Here is a 13,825-nt window from a genome sequence, read left to right on the forward strand (position 1 = left end):
TCTCTCTCTCTCTCTCTCTCTCTCTCTCTCTCTCTCTCTCTCTCTCTGTCTCTCTCTTTCTCTGTCTCTCTCTTTCTCTCATTGCTTTTTTTGGTGTGGCAATCAGGGTTAAGTGACTTGTCCAGGATCACACAGCTAGTAAGTATCAAGTGTCTGAGAACAGATTTGAACTCAGGTAGGTCCTGACTCCAGGGCCGGTGCTCTATCCACTGCATCACCTAGCTGCCCCATGTCTCTCTTTTTTGCCAGGCCACATAGACTCCCTCCACTCACAATTTCAAAACTTTCATGAACCTCAACTCATTTTAACCACTTAAAGTCAGATTTTTTTAAACAGAGGAAAATAAGACAAAACAAGAACAAATTTTCCCAACATCTCAAGATCATAATCTGCCAAAGACCTCAGGCATTACAAAGCAGAATGGGATTAAGTTTATAGCTTAGTTCAGTTCTTTTATAGCATTAGTCAGATCGGTTTCCAAGTCCAAAGACCCCAGGTAATCTTCCTAGGATCCTGGCTATTCAAGGTTTCTCTGTGAGGCAAGATCTGAGCTGGAATCCTGGGCTCCTCCATAAAAATTCTACTCTCTGAATCCAGGAGCTTGCAAAGGACAAATGAATCCCAGCCCCATTTCTTGAAGTTCCATGGCCAGGGGGAAGTAGAAAATGACTCTCAAGTCTACCTCCAAACCTTTGTGTCACCCGCAGTTAGTGAATGAATTTTGCACTTCTGAATATGGATGGACAGCAAAGAATGAGTCTCTCTGAGTTAAGTAGTTGTAAAGGTGCAGGCAGATCAGTCTAGGCAGTCAATGAAAAGGGGCTGTTCCTAACTTCACAATAGGCCAATGGATAATCCCCATTCATATGTACTCTTCCTGTCCCCAATATGTCTCACTTGGATGCTTCCATCTTAGATGATCTGGGCATGTGCTAAACCCCATTATATATACAGTATGATATAAACTAGTTAAAGAGATAAGATTATTTTCCCCAAATTATTGTTCCATACATATTGGAGAGTAATTTAAGGGGTTACTCATAATACTTAAACTATTATTTTCTTTGTTGTTCAGTTTCAAAGCCTAGAGATTCACATTACTTCCAAAATAGTTTTTTTAAGGAAATTTTCCCAGATAGACATAGAGAAGCAACTGGCATTTCTAATGTACTATATTTGGGAAGTGATTTTTTTTCATAAACTAATATATTTCCTCACATATAATTTATTTTTGCAAGTATTCTTGGTGATTGGAAGATTTATGTCATCTGCATAATTCAAAAATAAAGGAACAACACTTTAACAATGTTCTTCCACTTTTACAAAGGTCTGACATAGATACCACTTCCTGGTGCTCTTCCTTGTTCCATGCCAAAGCTGAAAACTAGAAAAGAGAGTCCAAAAGGTATTTTAGAAAAAGTGCTGCTTCTTTTTTCTATGTTGCCAGGACTATATTCTTGGATTCTTGGTCCTTTTTGTTAATATTTCATTTTCTTATGTTTTATCCATTTACTCCTTTAAATAATTTTATTTATAATGCATGAAACTCCCAAAATGATTATTTTATTTAACTCTCACTTGGTACTTAGTAAATGCTACCTTGTTTTGTTATTTATCTTTTTATATATGGTTTTCTACTCCCTAGTGATACCATGAGCATCAAGGAACATGTATTATGCCATTTGACATCACTAGCACCTTATTCAGAGATTGTTGCATAGAAAGAAAAGGAAGAAAATAAGAGTTTATTTAGCAATTAGCATATACTACACACTGTGCTAAGAACTTTTCAAATATTTTCTCATTGGATCCTCACAACAACTATGGAGTGTGACTGCTATTATCATCTTTATTTTACAGTAGAAGAAACTTAGACAGATAGGAATTAAGTGACTTTGTCAGGGTCACACTACTAGGAAGTATCTGAAATCAGATTTGCATTCAGATCATCCTGGCTCTAGGCCCAGAACTCTTTCTACTGAGCCACCTAGCTGCCTTCATTGACCTAATAAACAACTTTACAGTTAATACCTTCTTTTAAATAATGACAATTTTTATTTCACTGAAATTTTGAATTCACTCATGGATTGCAACAGTCATTTAGAAAATAGTCTTTTATCCAATGAATCCAAACTTAAAATCAGTCCCTTTAAATCTACCAGATTTTGTAATAATTTTCTAAGCTTTTGTATGAAACTCAAAAGATTTGGTGAAGGTGGGTAAAGGTTATAATCAGGAAGGAAAATGACTATTTTTGTGGGGGTGCTATGCCTTTTGTATCTATCTATCTATCCATCTATCTATCTATCATCTCTTCCTTTATGTAGCATTTGAAAGCATCTACATATAAGCTATGGACATTTTTCATACATTGAAATGTATAAAGATTATCCTACCCCACCTATTCATTGTTTTGACTATTTAGATTTGGAGATTCAAACCACATCACTCAATAAGCTCTAGTGGCTCCCTATTATCTCTAGTATTAAATATAAAATAGTCTGATTTTTAAAGTCCTTCACATTATGCCTCCTTTCTATATTTCCAGTCATCTTTCACTGTACTCTATGATTCGGGAACAATAGACTGCTTGTTGCTTTTACCCTGTAGCACTCCATCTTCTGCTTGCCTTTTTACTGGCTGACCCTTAAACCTAGAATGTTCAACCTCAGCACCACTGGCTCCTAGCTTCTCTTTTTTTTCCTCTAGTATTGAGCTCAAATCTTTCAATTCTGCAGGAAGTAGTATCAGTTTCTTTCCCTGCTCTCTCCAGCATCATCCCTCTGGGATTACCTTTATGCATGTTGTCTCCCCTATCAGAATTGACCTCCTTGGTGGTAAGGACTATTTTTTTCCTTGTTTGCTTTTTATATTTAACTTTTAGCACAATCACAGGCAGATAATAAACCTTAATAAGTGTTTGTTGAAAGGAAGAATGACTTGGAGAAAATCCATATTTTAGAGTACAGAATGCTTGATTTGTACTTACATAACATCTGCCCCCTTCTGACTGTGCAATTAACTTATTTGGCTCTCAACAATCCCCTCATTTATAAAATGACAGGATTGAACAAAGATGACCTCCTCAAATCCCTTTTAGCTATAATTCTATGATCCCAATTATTGAAATATTTTAATGAGCCAAACTAACTACAGCTAAAAGCCATGAGAAATTTGCTTGCTGCACACATATAGTTCAAGTCCCACTTCTCTGGATAAAAGACCTCATATTCTCTATACCACAGCTCATTATCTTCCCACTCCTCTGACACATACTTAGTCAGTACTTCTCCACTTCTCTACCTCAAATGTTACTCACAAATTTCCTCTGTTGCTGTTTATTTTGATTTGCATTTGGCCAGGCCAATCACTAGCCAAAGAATCTTTTTTTTTCTAATGTTCAGGTAATAGTCCTACTGAATATGATATGAGTGCCTCAGTTCATTCTCCTTACTCTGAATTTCACTGGCTTTGCAGGCATGTGGTCTTCTTGTTTCTACTGTTTCTCAATATCTGGTGAATCCTATGCATTAACCCTAAGTAACAAAGACCTAGCATCCTTCCCTCCAAGTTGTTCTCCCTCTCCATCACATGTACTCCTTTGGGGTATTGCAGAAATATGTTCTTACCACATATCTAAAGAAGTTGCTGTTAGTATAATTGAGAGTCCTTTTACTTGATTGTCCTCTAATCCTTAGATCTGAGTGAGCACCAACACAAACTTCCTATCTAAAATCTACTTTAACACTTTGGCCACAATAATATTAAATTCAAAATGCAGGCAGTATTACTATCTCATTTTAAAGAAATAAGGATGGTCTTAATTTTAAAAGGTCAAAATAAAATGGTTAATAAATATTTTCATTAGCTTACATTTTGGCCAGATCCATACCATTATTACTAATAAATCTTGCCTAATCCCTAATACAGCAAGTTTTCAGGATGGGCTTTGCTCAACCTCTGATTTTATTTTTACCCCCAGTGCCTTAAATCACATTGCTAATTATTTTAAATATGTTCTTCACCTTTTATTTTTATCTGATAGAACTTTTTAAAATTAGTGACAAAAAAGTTTATACCTACTGAAATAAAAATGTAATTAAGTTTATTTCACCTCCATGACACTTGTTAAGTATTAATGTAAATTGTTAACAACTTGAGTTTATAAACAAGCTCAATATTGAGTAATATATTATGAAGTAAATATGTAGATATAATTTAGCTAATAATGAAATATTTAGAAGAGAGAGACCATAACTACAGAGCTAAAGAACTGAAACATTAAATTTTACCTTTGCTAGCAGTTTTTACAACAGAGAAGTCAGAGTGATGCCTCCTATGAAAATGGAAACTTCCTTGTTAGTTATGCCTGAATTCGAAGATAGGATTCCCTTTAAAAAGTATTGTTTAGGAAAACTTTTACAATATGGTACCCATCTCAGCTGAGTCAAAATAAATAAACTACTTCAGACTATATAGTGTAAAACTTCTCAAACAAATTTACTTATGTTTGTAAATAATTATAATTGCAGTAAAATTAAAGAAAAATAAAATGAAACTAACTTTTCTTGCCCCCAGTGCTTTTCTTAGACTTTGACACCAAGATTATACTTTCTGTATTACCTTGGGAACAGAGCCGTGTAGCCCACTGATAAATGTCACTTCAGTAGCAACAGTTTCTTACTGTTTTGAATAAAAGCCAAATGGAAGTGCAGGAGTGACAATGGGAGCTGAACATGCCAGCCTGCAGACACTTTCTTCTAACCTTAGTCTACAGACATTTAACTCTTTGCAGTCAAAACTCTTTATAGTACAGTTTGTTACACATGTTTAGAATTGATTTTACCAGCAGGTCTTAACTAAAATTCCCTCTCCTGCTGTCATCCCTTTGTAGGAAACCACTTTTTAAAGTGTTGATTAAATGGTCTGGAAATTATTTGCTAGCAATGGATCATCCATTGTGTAAGTGAAGCGTTTTCAGCCAAAGGCAGCACTCATATGAAGGGAAAAAATGTCATGCCAAAACAGATTGACATGATTTTCTTTTCAAATGAGAATAAGATATCTATTATGGATCAAAGGTTATGCATGATACTAGAATGGCAAATGAACCTGAAATCATCTATTCTAACACTCTGATTTTACAGAGGTGGAAATAGAGGTCCAGATAAGTTATATGAATTGCTCAAGCAATACATTTTTCTGAATCTAAATTTAGGGTTGTTTCCTCTATAATTCATTGGCCTCTAAGATTGCAAAAACTATGCACTTCTACAGTTATACAAATCTGTCAAAAATGTCTGAATTTATGTTTTCCCTCAACCCTTACTGCTTTATATTTTATGGTTTCTAATTATTTTGACCAATTTTTTTAAATGACATTTCACTCTAAGTTGTATCTTCTCATAGTGGTTTTTATTTGAATTTTATCATCATAATTGAATTTCATCATCATATTGAGGTTGAGTTTTTAAATATATAATTAATCAATTTTTATTTCTTCTTTTGTAAGTTACCTTTTCATAACATTCCAACATTTTCATATCAGTAATTGATTAATATTTGTAATCATTTATAGTTATTTTAGAATTTTAGTTAAGGTTTATTTATTATATCTACTAATAATGTGTTTTTCCAAAGAAGTTTATGATCTTTTAGGACATATTTAACACAACTTTCCATAAAACAACAAGTTTTGGAATATTATGAGTTCATCATTGTTGCCCAGGAAAAATAGAAAATGGAAATCAGAGACCCATGAGTGACTATTGCACTTCCAATCTGGGGAAAATAGGGAGACATGATCTCAAAAATAAAATGAAAGAACACAAAAAACAAAAAAAAATAACCACCACAACAAAAACATGAATGCAAATTTTCAACAATATTGCAAACCAAGCATCTTAAATAAACTATTTAAATAGAGAAGTCATTCTTTAATTAAAAAATTATCAAGCACTAATCTCTAATAACAGTGTGTCTCATTTGTATAGCAATATTAGTAAATTTTTAAAGGAAGGAAAGAAAAAGAACAGTCCTTAATTTTAGTGACCAAGCATCATTCTGAGAAAGAGATGAGAAAATGCATTTCCCTCATGAAAAAAAAGTTAGGGGGCTATGCATGTGGAACATCTCCTATTTTCTAAGATTTGATTGATGTGTTGGTTAGGTTTACTAAACCTCATCCTTCATCTTCTTTATTCTTTATTATAAAAAAATAGTTCCCTAGGTAGGAAAGGTGAAGGTGGATACCAAAGGCGTTTGAGAAGCCCTGAAAAAGGAACACCCATATATGTCATGAAGAGAAGTAATGGCAAACTAAGGATGATAGGGTGCCACTGGAATTTGTTTGAGCAAGGGCATGATATGTTTTAGGAATATCATTTTGGCAACTGTAGAAAGGGTAAATCAGAGAATACAGATTGTGCAGTTAAGTTGGGCAATGGATAGTGAGTTGGGCCTAGAGTCAGGAATACTTGAATTCAAATCCAGTCTCAGACACTTACTATCTTCATTACCCTGGGCAAGTCACTTAACACTGTTTGCCTCAACTTCCTCATCTCTAAAATGATCTAGAGAAGGAAATGCAACCCATTCCTGTAGCTTTGCCAAGAAAACCCAAAATGGGGTCATGGAAAATCAGACACAATCGAAATGACTGACCTAAATCAAGAAAACCGAGGCATGAGATAAATTATGAGTTTTGCCATAGTCCAGGTTACATGAAATGAAGATCTAGTACAAGATAGTACCCGAGAAAGTGCAGAAAAGAGGACAGATGTAAATATATATTTAGTACATAGTATCATCAAAATGTGGCAACTGGTTGGATAAATGAGGGTAAGGGAAAAGGATGGGAAGAGTTGAGGTTGACATTTCAGTTATGATCCTCACTGATAAAAAATGCCCTTAACTGAAATAGAGAAGTTAGTAAGAAGAATAGGTTTTAGAGGAAAGATGATGAAATTTGCTCTATAATTACATAATGAACAATAATTTTCTCCAAAGAAAAGCTTTGAGAATTCACATCTCCATCTTCTTTAGAGAGTGAGGTCATGGTGGTTGTAGAAAATTGTATATGCTCTCAGAGTTGGTTAGTTTCGCTGAATTATTTTTCATTTCTTATTCTTTTTTATTCATTTTCAACTTAAATACAGAAAGATGGGGGGAAAGAACATGTTCATGTATGTAGCCAACATAAAAAGCACATTCAATATAAAATCATGAATTTCCATTTGACAGCGTTTAATTTAAAAAAAACTGTATAATAAATACTATACATCATTTTCAAAGCTACTCTACTTTTCTGTGCTTCCATATAAGTTTTCTTTTTTTTTCTGCTCTACACCTTTTATTTTTTTCTCCCTCCCTCCCCACCCTGTCTTCAAAAAGGCTACCATTAAACACCAAAATATGTGTTTAGATATAGATATAGGATGCGTGTATGTATGTATGTATGTATAATACTTTACTGTGTATACTTTTATTTATTAGTTTTTCGTCTGGATGTTGATAGTATTCTTCTTCGTAAGTCCTTTGTTGATTTGAATATTTAGAATGTTCAAAATGATTTAGTCCTTTAAAGTTTTTTTAGAATGATGTTACTGTTACTTTGTATCATTCTCTCATGGCTCTGCTCATTTTGCTCTTCATTATTTCACGTAAATCTTTTCATATTTTTTAAACAAAAATCAACCAGCTTATCATTTCTTATAGCCCATCGGTATTCCATCACAATCATATACCACAACTTGTTTAGCCATTCCTAATTGAAAGGCATGCCCTCAATTTTCAGTTATTTGTCACCACAAATAGAGCTGTTATAACTATTTTAGAGATATGTTATTTTCCTTTTTCCCCAATCACTTTGGGAATCATGTCTAATAGTGTTATTGCTGGGTCAAAGGTTATACACAGTTTTATAACCCTTTGAGGATAATTCCAGATTATACCAGATTGTTGAATCAATCCACGGTTTCGTCAACTGTGAATTAGTTTCCCAATTTTCCATATCCCCTCCAACATTTGTTACTTTCCCCTTCTAACAATTTAGCTAATTCAATAGGTATAAGATGAAATCTCAAAGTTGTTTTAATTTGCATTTCTCTAATCTATAGTGATTTAGAGTATTTATTCATATGACTATATATAGTTTTGATTTCATCCAAACCCTGAGTGTCCATATTCTTTGACCATTTATCAATGGGAAAATGACTCATATTCTTATAAATTTGATGAAGTTCTTTGTATATTTGATTTTAAAAATCTTTGTCTTAGAAACTGTCTATAAAACTTTTCTGTCAATTTTAAAATTTTTACACCCTGAGATATGGTAAAATTTTGTAATGATACAATATACAACTGATTAAAATTTGTATTTGTTTATATTTCTATTCAATTCTCTCTCTGTCTCTGTCTTTATCTCTCTGTCTCTTTCTTTCTGTCTCTCTATCTCTCTCACTCTATCTATCATCATCACCATCATCATCATATCTAGATTATCTAACATCCTATTTGCCTCCTTAATTGATTATTTATTTTTGCTTGGATTTACTTAATTCAGAGAGGGGAAGGTTAAAGTCCCCCATTATTGTAATATTACTATCTATTTCCAATTTTAGTTCATTTAATCTCTCCTCTCCTTTAAACATTTAGATGGCATTTGGTATATGTAAGTTTAATATTGATATTACTTTGTTTCCCATGTTACCTTTTATCATAGTGTAGTTTCCAAGTTTATCTCTTTTAATTAAATCTATTTTTGGTTTTAACTTTGTCTGAGATCATGATTAGTACCTATTTTTTTAAACCTCAGATGAAGTATAATAAATTCTACTCCAGCCCTTTATTGGTTGAATCAGTTCATAGCTCCACCAACAATGCATTAGTGTTCCAATTTTTCCACATCCCCAACATTTATCATTTTCCTGTGTTGTCATATTAGCCAATCAGATAGGTGCCTCAGAGTTTTGGTTTTCATTTCTGTAACCAATAGTGATTTAGAGTATTTTTTTTCATATGACTATAGATAGTTTTAATTTCTTCATCTGAAAACTGCCTGTTCATATCCTTTGACCATTGATCAACTGGGGAGTGATTTGTATTCTTATAAATATGACTCAGTTCTCTGTATATTTGAGAAATGAGGCCTTTATCAGAGACACTGCCTGCAAATTTTTTTTCCCAAGTTGTTTGCTCATAAATCTTCCCTTCTCCATATGTCTGACAGGTAAACTATTCCTTGCTTTCTTAATTTGCTTATACTATCACCCTTTATATCTAAATCATTTGACCTTATCTTGGTATATTGGGTAAGATGTTGTTCTATACCTAGTTTCTACCATACTAATTTTGAGTTTTCCCAGAAGTTGTTTTTTTTTTTTTTGTCAAATAGTGAGTTCTCATCCCAGAAACTGGAGTCTTTGGGTTTATCAAATAGCAGATTACTCTAGTCATTGACTATTATTCCGTGTGTAGCTAACCTATTCCACTGATCCACCACTCTCTTTATTAGCCAGTACCAAATAGTTTTGATGATTGCTGCTTTATAATACAGTTTTAGATCTGGTGTGACTGGGCCACCTTCCCTTGCATTTCTTTACATGAATTCCCTTGATATGCTATACTAAATGCCTTACAAATTTAACTCATTTGAGATTATTTGATCCTCAAAAGAACCCCAATATTACAGTTGACTATACTGAAACAGATAGAGGTTAAGTGCCTTGTCCAGGAAAACACCACTATTAAGTGTCTATGGCTGAATTTAACATCAAATCTTTCTGATTCTAGTTACAGAGCTCTATCCATTGTGCAATTTCTGTGCCTAACCAATGTGTCTCTGAGGTTCAAAAGAGAGACTAGTGCTTGATATAAAGATCTGGTGTTCATTTGAATAGAAATGAAAGCAGAGTTAATGATATTATTTAGAGTTTGTAGAGAGAAGAGAGCCTTGGATAAAGTCTTAGAGTATTTTCTATCTCAGGTGCAGGTCATGATAATGACAAACTATACTGAGGAGTAGCCTAACAGGTAGGGGAAGAAGGAAAAGAGAATGGGCCATGAAAATGTGAGAGGACAGTGGTAAACAGTGTAAATGGTACAAATACTTCAACAACATACTTACTCAGCTACTTGGTTCTCTTAACTTGAGCCTGGGGTTTTCCACAAAAAGTGGAGTCAAAAATACCCAGTCCTGACTCTTTACTCTCAGGCCCCTAAATGTTACTTGAAATTTAGCAAAAAGTTTATGTATTAGTCCTTTAAAAATGTCTTTTCTGTCTGCATATATTTTGCATAAATTTTATCTAAATAGCTGAATTGCTTCCCTTCTAATATTTATTACATTTGAATCAAGATGCAGATTTCACTTTATGTTAATAGTAAAGGCTTGGTATGTGAAAAACAATCACATGCTACCTAGGTTGAGTTGAAAGATTTCTCTGAGGGCAATAGAAGGTTATAATTGCATCCCTTCGCTGATTCATTTCACTTTTACTTCTTCAATCCTTGTTTTGTGGTCAACAAGGCAACTATCAATCATTAAGCAAATAGAGTGGAGCTTCCCATCACAATTATAGACTGGTCAGATGTTTCTCATACATTACTATTTCTCTAGAGAGAAGCTGTCAGTTTTCACTTTAATTCCAGGACTTTTATGAAAGATCACTTTAATTGTAATACTTTGGTATGGCATTTATGTTGTCATTCAGTGTGATGGATTCACATTGCTGAGTTGTCAATCCAAAACTATGCAAAATATATTTCAATACATAGTTTTATTAACAGTTTCTTATTCTGGCAGACATGATATATGCAGCAATATTGCTATATAAAAGACTTATGCCTTGCATAATGTTGTATCTTTTATCTTTCAGATATGGTATGAAAACCAAACAGGAATAAATGTGAAATTTTCATGCAAAAGGAAGAACAGGATGACATGGGTAGAGTTATTTTGCTTTATAATTCTATCAACTCCCATTCATCCCAACTGTGGTCTACGAACCAGACCTTAGTAACCCACTGTCAACAGTGGAACCCTGGTCTAGGCATCAGGTAAGTAGAATTACTCAATAGTCTCCAAAAGATAGAACCAGTCACTTGGTAGTGACTGTGTTAAAGAATTCCCATTACCTCTTTCTCTCAGATAAATCCAGACTGGTAATAGCCTTTCCACTGCTATTGTTCTGGGGTATAATAGTAGGAGAAAGTTTCTTCCAGTCTGGACTTACCTATGAGAAAAAAGATCATGGGGAATATTTAAAACAGCTGGATCAGCAGCTGATCTCCAGCAATAGCAGCAGGATGGACTTAAGAGCAATGATATTGAGATAGTCATATTCTGTGGTAGGCACCTGGGATAAAGGGACAAAAGCGAAATATCTTACATTTTATTGGGGAAATGATAACCATACATGTAACTAATTATAGAATAAGAGAACATAGTCTAATATGCCTGAGTAATAATATTATCTCCAGCTTACTGCTGAAAACATTTCCTTTATAAGAAACTCTGGTGTTTGTGGTGTCTGTGGATCTTTTCCTGAAAATAGGTTTGTAGGATAGAGTGGTCAGTGCCTGTACTAAATAAGCACATCTAAAAGTTGAGTAAAAAAAGGTTCATTGGTCTACCTATAGAAGCGCAAAAAAAATTACTGAAGGCCAATGACTTGATGGCTGGAAGTGTTTTCAATACAGAAATATTACTGTGATTTCAGTAATGTGGTAATTGCCTCTACTTATACCAATTGCAATCCTTTTAAGTTTTATATAGGCTCTGTGATCTAGAGTTTAAAAATACACATCATTTGGTAAATAATCTGCTGCTGCAGAGCTTTATAAAATTAGTAAGCTCTTCTAGAGAATACCTTCACCATCTGCTGGTATAACCTTTGGGGAACTAAGTGGTTCATTGGATAGAGTCCTGGGCCTGGAGTCAGGAAGACTCATCTTCCTCAGGTCCAATCTAGCCTCAAACATTTACTAGCTATGTGACTTTGGGCAAGTCATTTGACCCTGTAGCCTCAGTCAACTCATTTGTAAAATGAGCTAGAGAAGGAAATGACAAATCTCTCCAGTATCTCTGCCAAAAAAACATCAAATATGGTCACAATCAGACATGCCTGAAATGACTGAAAAACAACAACAAAAACAACATAAACTTTGAGAGTTCAAGCTTTCTTAAATGATGAAGCTCTACTAAAAAACAACTTTGCAGGTTTTTAAAAATAATGAATTATTTTAAAATCTGAGAAAAAAATGATGTTCAGAAGCATGTATTTTCCTACTTGGTAGGTGTGCATTCTGATAATGATAAGCAATGATAAACCAAAATGGAATGGAATGGATGTGGCAACAATAGCAGATTTCTGAGACCCAGCTTATTTACTCATATAGCAATTCCAGACAACAACTTTTCTTTCTTTCCCACAATGTCCCCTGAAAGTTTCATTCTTATATCTGTAGTTTGCATGCTGTCTTTTACATACTATCTCAAAAATAAATATTATGTATAAACATACTATGTTTTGTGTTTTATACATACTGTATTGTTTTTTAACTATGTGCACATTTTATCACCCTAGTGGAATGCAAGATTCTAGAGGGCAGAAATAGTTGTAATTGTGATTTTGTATCCCCAACCCTTAACAAAGTACCTTTCATATGAGGGGCCATAACAAAATATTTGCTAAATTAAATTGAATTTTTAATACGATCAGAGTAATTATCCTATCTAGCCTAACATTTGCACATACAGAAAATGAAAAGAGAAAGGTTTGGGGAAAAGCCAATGTCCTTTCTCTACCTAAAATGAAGGGTTTAGTCTAGCTGGCTCCTACTTTCTCTTATAACTCTAAAATCTATTAAACTATGACCTAAATCCTTAAGTTTTCTAGCATACTTCCTAGACTCAAAAAGGGAAAGAAGATCATTTTGTTACTAAATTATCATAAGATGGAAAAGCTGAAGTGAGCCATCATCTCTTTTTGTCAAGCAAATTTCCTCATGCTTCCAGAAGTCTCATTTAACCTCTAGACATGACCTTCCTTTCCCTGGCAGGGAGCAAATGTAGATTTTTTAATATTGGAAAAAAAAGTAAAAAATCAATTCTTAATGTTTATTTATGTTGCCCTTAGATGTGAGAAATGTAAAGTATCACCATTTTCACAAAATTTTAAATGCTATGCAAAATATCTATGGCATCTGGATGGTGATATCCTCTAGTTTTCCATAACCAGTCCAGTTTTATTTAAGCACAATCCACAAATACACATAAGTTTAAAGAAGAAATAGCAATCTATTCTATTTCTCAAGCAATAAAATTGTAACAGGAGGTAAGATAACTGCATAAATATTCAAACGTGATGAGAAAGACTAAAGGATATAGAGAAAAAGAAAATAAAACTTCTATTTTATTTTTCTATCCTAAAATAAGAACACCATAACATTTTCAAAAAAGAGGGGTGAATGGAAATATGTACAAATATTCTCATCATTTTGAATGCTACTAGGTGTATACAGAACTAAAATAATTAACTATTAATAATAACAATAATAATAATAATAAATGTTATTTTACCATCTAATACAATCTTATTCTTATTCAACAGGAAAGAATAGGGGATTCATTGGTCTCCTACTCACCCTGCTATTTACATAACTTTATTCTATAGCTCACAGTACTGGGTTAGTGCCAAGGTTCTAAGAAAATGGACAACTTTGTGTTCCTCAATGCCTCTTCCTCATTTCATCAGTATAAGGAAAGTTGATATACCCAAATGTAATCAGTATCAAACTCCTATCCTACTATAAACATTCACT

Source organism: Vombatus ursinus, unplaced genomic scaffold, assembly GCF_900497805.2.
Source record: "Vombatus ursinus unplaced genomic scaffold, bare-nosed wombat genome assembly UNPS02014791.1, whole genome shotgun sequence".
Classification (NCBI taxonomy): Eukaryota; Metazoa; Chordata; class Mammalia; order Diprotodontia; family Vombatidae; genus Vombatus; species Vombatus ursinus.